Consider the following 6,230-nt stretch of genomic DNA (forward strand, 5'->3'; position numbering starts at 1 on the left):
TAAGTCGATTGTGCTCCGAAATGAAGCGTGGCTTCTGTTATCGCGCGGGGTTATAACAAAATTACCCGTCGGAAGGGTGGAGCCCCCGCACCCTGTTTTGAAATGGTCGTTTTGTTTTGTTTTGTTTCTAAAACATACACGCTACATTGCACGAAAAGCATGAATACAAAAGCCATTTTCTTTTGCACGTGCAGGTGTTGCACAACCCAGCTCAGTGCAGCGGAAAGCATAGAAACTCTATCTGAGGGATAAGGTAGTTGCAAAGTTATATGCTTGTTACATACAATATGTTTATTTTGTGCACGGGATTGGCACCAACTGTTAGCAGTTGTTTCATAAATTACCAAGGTATCTTTTGGACCACGAAGAAGAAGCTGTTTGTTCTAAATAAGCGGTAAGTAAACAGCAAGGGCGTCAGTCTAGTCACATCCCTATTGAAAAATGTGTACAGGTTTGAATAGGAGACAAATAGGATTATGGCACATTTCGTTTAACATTATAGGATGAAGCTTCCAAAGCGATTCAGCTTTTGGGTGACTCCTTAGCGGAGGGATCCGTATAACTACCATTACCCGTGGTTAATTAGCGTGCATTTACATCACACAGTGCATGCAAGTAGTGGGTTCGAACCCGCCCACTACGGTACCACTTCGATGAAGGAAAAATGTGAAAATTCCGTGTGCTGTGCATTGTTAGTGCCCGTTAAGAACCCCAGGTGGTTGAAATTATCCGGAGCCCTCAACTACGGCGTTCCTCATAGAATGAGCCACTTTGGGACGTCCATCCTACAAAGCCAAACCAAATGTGCCATAATCCTATTTTCTGACCCGTTCAAACCTATATACATTTTTTCAGTAGGGATCGTGCGGTGCTTACCATACGATTACGCATGCGCCGTGACTGTGTCCTAGAGACCAACTCTAATCCTGCGTAAGTAATTTCGACTAGAGTATACGCTATACCACAATGAGTATATATAGAGAAAACTTCTCCCTTACCACTACGCATTTAGTGGTACAGGCGTGCACACGCTTAAGGAGGATTAACCTTCTTAATGACAGCCCGTTACAAGCATTTTGCTAGGGTCGTCAGCCAGAGACATATCACTGGCACGAGGGACGGTATTAGGCTTCAGACATAAGACATCTTAGATCCTTAAATGTTGTAATTTATTACATTTTTTCTTCCGTCACTCAGCTTTTGAATTTTAGTTAAGAAGCATACAGAATTCATCAATATTTTTTGCATTTTTGCACAGAAGAGCCCTCAGGGCCACAGCGCCGATGGCACGTTTCACGCGTACTGAAACTGGTGTGAGGTATTTAAAATTTAAACACCTCATCTACCCGACTTTAGTAACATTTCTATTTCTCCTCACAGCTGCGCTAACAGCGAATTTAGAGCGTCAGGTGTCATCATTAAAATTCTCCTCTTCACCCAACATAACTCTTCTGCAGGACACAGACCTCTTTCATTCTTCCCAAATTACCCCCTACCTGAGCAAGCTGCGGCCACTTTATCGCTGATAATTTTTTTTTATGTCATCTCTTCACCCGCCTCTCTGCCCCCTACATCTTCCATCTCTTCTTCTCTCGGAATCCACTCTGTTCCTATAACGGACCATAGGCTACCTCTTCTGCGCGTCACAAGTCCTGCCTGTTTCCATTTCCGGGTCGTGATTTCAGGTATAGGATATCACTAACTCATGTTTGTACTCTACACCACGCTGTTCTCATTTTGCCCTTAAGCATACGCACTGGCGGTCTGCCATGAAAGGGTCTTTGAGCCTGACTATGTTCAAGCTGATTATATTTGGTGCAGAATAGACCGGGGCCCCATGGCTGGTTCATGCAGCGTATCTACCGCTACTCGTGATCCGAGCATGGGGCCACCACTGTGATACTTTACAAACGTATAGTAGACAGTCCTTTTTCTTCATCATCAACGGTACTAAGCTAAAAAATACCGTTCTTTTCTCAGAATTATCATCACCGTTCATTATCATAACCTTGATCTGTTTGAGGCATTTCCGAAGTGTATTTAGCAACTTCACCAACTTTTCTTACGACGAAGAATGCTTCATATTATATGTAACTTTCTAGATCAGAAGAAACTAATATCGTATCTACAAGGTTTCAAGAAACAAAGTTACAGCCATTAGTCAGAAGCGTTATATATGTTGTGAATGACAACAAGCCCAGCGTTCCAAGCATGTAGTGGCTGCACTGACTCTGATCATGTTTCTCTACCTCAGCTCCTTACTCGACTTCAGTGCAGGCCCTTGTTAACAAAAGTATATGCCTTTTTGTTTTCATTTGTAGTTTACTTATCTCGTCTGGCACATGAAACCAGAAAGGCAACAACACTTTTGGCCCCTCTTTCCACACTAGTCCTGAGCAAGCGAGGAGAATTAACTTCGATGTTTTTTTCTTTGCTCCCCGCTAAAATATCGAAAATGGGCAGACGCAAATAAAGAAAACAGAAAAAGCTTTCTAGGAAAACTGTTTGTCAGTTTGGCTAAAGTGTACATACGATTGCTGAATTTTTGACGCAAAACTGAGGTTGTCGCCCTGCGATAGATTTTTTTCTCTCTCTCTCCCTCTCCCGCTCTCTCTTCGTCTCCTACACAGCAATTTCGAGTAGCCGTCGATGTAAGCACGGCAACACCTGTGCTTCACGGTGTCCCACCTAGCGGCGGTGAGCGACAACCAATCCGGAAAACGGCGCTCATATTCCGCTACATCAGGCTTAAGCGAAGCACGATACGCTTTTATGGACCTCTCGAGTGCGGCGGACACACCCACACGTCAACACCTTCAACACGGCAACACTGGTGCGGAGGGGGAAGTAGGAAAAAAAGCAGCTGCCCATATACTACAGCCAAGACAAACTGATACGCAATGATATCGCAGCGGAGGCAGACGGCAAGCAAGGAAGAGATGGAAGGAGCCTCGCTGCTTCGGCCTCGTGCGCGCTTATACTTGGGCGTTCGTGGTCTATTTTGTTTGCTCTTTTTGTTTCCACGGGAGAAGGCTTATGGCGTCTTCTTGTTTAGCTAGCCGTCGGACGAACGGTTCCCGGGTCCATCAATATGGATTTAGGCATTAATTCCCAATACGACGAACGCCCCGCGATCCCTGCTAAGAGAGACGTGCTCGGAATGACAAGACTGGGTTTATATCTTAATCTTTCTTTCTTGTTGGCCCAGCACGCTGCACCTTATTTCGCGCGACGTCTTGTTTCTTCCTGCTGTCGTCGTTCTTGCGTCGCGAGCAAAAATAAAAGAAGGAGATCAGTAACTGAGGGCACGGCTGTCAGTGTGTGAAGGTGTCAGACAACGTTGGGATGGGTGCTGATCGCGCTGAACCCGCGTATAAAAAAAAGGAAGCTTCAGAGGCAAATAAAATCGGAATCATAAAAAATGCAGCGAATATTCGACCGCGCGTGCAACAGGATATCAACACATGTGACATTTCGCTTATAACTCAGCACTGTAGCGTCGCAACATGCTCACAAAACATTTAATAACTAGCTGAGTGACGGAAGAGCTTGATGATTCCTTCGTTATCATCGTTGCGTTCTTTAAGGAAACGATCCATCTGTTGATATGCGCTTTTAGTTTTTCGGTATATTTACCCCCTATGTACCACTAATTGAATAACTAGAACGTCGTCTCTTTTTGGGTTAAGGTAACCTACAGGTCACCGCGGGAGTTATCGTAATGTGAAGGCTACGAAAAAGGTGAAATTTTTCACAGTCTTCAGGTGCCGCTTGATATTAAAAAGTTCAAACCGCACACTTCATTTCCTGGCTGTGTGGACTGAATGGCAAGTATTCAAGCTTCTCCCGTGTTCCGAAAACTTTGTGCACTTGGCCGTAGACGCTTCGTGTATAGTTGGATGAAATTGAAAATAAAAAATAAAATCAGCGGTTGTACTCAAGTCTCAGAACATAAGCCAGAAGTATATCCGCCACCCTCCGTCACTATAGTCTTGTCGTGTCATGCTTGACCAGGCTAGGCAGAGCACTGCGTCAGCTTCTCTCTTTCCCGTGGTAGGGGAACGGGAGCTCGCATCAGCGCAAAGGTACCACGCGAAATTAATCGTATAAATTGAGCTGGCAAGCAAAAGAACCCCGACAGCGGTCCCTCCGGTTCCGTCGTGCCAGCAGAACTTGCTCTCACACTACGTAAGGGCACGTGATCGCCCGCGGAGGACCCTAGTAAACCTCCCGGGGTCAGCTCCGCATCCTTGACATTAGCGACAGCGGACCCCCGAGCCGAGGAAATTACTGGAGCCAAACTGCTCCGGCTCGGGGAGGTGGTGCGGGTGGACACAAGACGAGCCAGCGCTCAGCTAAGGACGGGGGTGGCAGTGTCCAGGTCTGGGCCGGCCGCGTCGAGACAACGGGAGAACAGCACAAAGAACAAGAAGCGGCCGCTGGCTACACGGAGGAAGACACTGTCAACAAGGAAGCGGGGGGCGCGATCGCGACGTCCCGCTGACTGGAAGCATTCGCGGGGAAGACGGCGGCGCGCCGCCATCATTTCGGGATCCGAGCCGCTTCGTCTTCCCTCGGCGGGCAAACACCATCCCGGAGCTTTTCCTTCATCCCGGCAGGCGCCCATCCCCCCCCCCCCCTTTCCCCCCTCTATTCCCGGCTCACGAGGGACGCTGCAGGACAGCCTCTCCCCACTCCTTCCCCTGCAGACACTCGGCGGGAGGCGCGTCTCCCTCTCCTCCCGAGGAGGAACAGTGGCCTCCCCGTCCTCCTCTCCCACCATGCCACCACGCGTTTCTCTGCGCTCGTGTTTGCTTCGGCCCGTGTCTAATGGACTCGGAGCCCGGGATGGAGAGGGGCTCCACGCCGCGTAGATACGTTCCACCGCGGCAGGCCGACGCTGTCTGTGTTTCCTGCCAGCGTTTCCCTCTCTCGGAGCTGGGTCTTCGCAGTGTGTCGCCCCCGAGCCGAGGCGTAAGTCCGGACAAGATCGTCGCCGACCGCCGCTGGGCGTCCGCGCGTCTCCGCTCCGAGCGGCGCGGAAGGTCGACGCCTTCTGTCCACTCGAGTCGGCCGTCCGCAGTGACGCGAGCACGACGGGCATGGACGGCCGTCGTGCCGGCTCACAGCCACGCCTCTTCGAGTCGGCGGCTCCTCGCTCCGCGAGATAGGGCTCGCCCGTCGTCCGCGGGTTCAGACTGCCCTGTTTCCGATGAAAGGCGTCTTTTTCCGCCGCAGCCATTCCTCCTGACCGATGGGTCATTGGCGTTATCTATACCACGGAGCGCAAACCCTCCATCGACTGTAATATCTTTCCTGTCAGTCGCAACGCAGTTCGCTTTCGTAACTCCCCACACTGTTGCTTTTGTAGATACAATACGAGATACTTTTTTCTTCAGACTACGAAGACGCCGGCACAGGGCATGACGAAAGGACTAAAACTGATAGCTGCGTGTTCGCGATCGGCGTCTCGTGCGCCATTAATGCCACCACTGCCGAAGCAATGCATCAATTAGAGCTTTGCTGTGATCGTTTCAATCTGTCCTCTACAATCGAAGATACCAAAGCAGTGTTAGTCAATTTCTGCATATGTAGAGGCATGCTGCACCGGAAATTTACCATATTGAACCATGTATGCGGTGAGCACTGTATCAGCGATGGAAGTGTGTGAGAGTGGGGCAGAAAATTTAAGGAAAGCAGAGCAAATGTTTACGATGAAGGTGGGAAAGAGACGTGGGGGAGGACTTGTTCAAGTCCCTCCCCCCACCCCAGGCTTCGTCCTTTTCCCACCTTCATCGTAAACGTTTGTTCTGGATCGTGAGACGCGTTGGGTTAAGAAGTTCTCAATCGTCTGACAAGCTTTTTGAAATAGTGAGATCAGCTCTATAGCATTGTGGCACAAAGACTCGGCTACAATAATCTCCAACCAAGAACTTCAGGAGACCATCATGGCAAGGCTGAACGCAAAAATGGCAGCACTGCTTGCAGACGACACTGGGAAGCTTGTAGACGGTTACGACGAGTGTCTCAACCCGCTTGCTGATTACCTGAAGGAGCATGTCGTAAGTACCTTACAGTGTCTTGCAGTACATTCGTACTGTAAGTAAACTTTTGTTGGAATTCACTGTTGGTTTTTTTTACGGCTCTATCGAGGTTAAAAAATATATGTATATCCGTCATAAATACACAACAGCCTTTGTGCCGTGTAGGAAAGAAAAAACACTTCTCAC

Source organism: Amblyomma americanum, chromosome 3 (assembly GCF_052857255.1).
Source record: "Amblyomma americanum isolate KBUSLIRL-KWMA chromosome 3, ASM5285725v1, whole genome shotgun sequence".
NCBI lineage: Eukaryota > Metazoa > Arthropoda > Arachnida > Ixodida > Ixodidae > Amblyomma > Amblyomma americanum.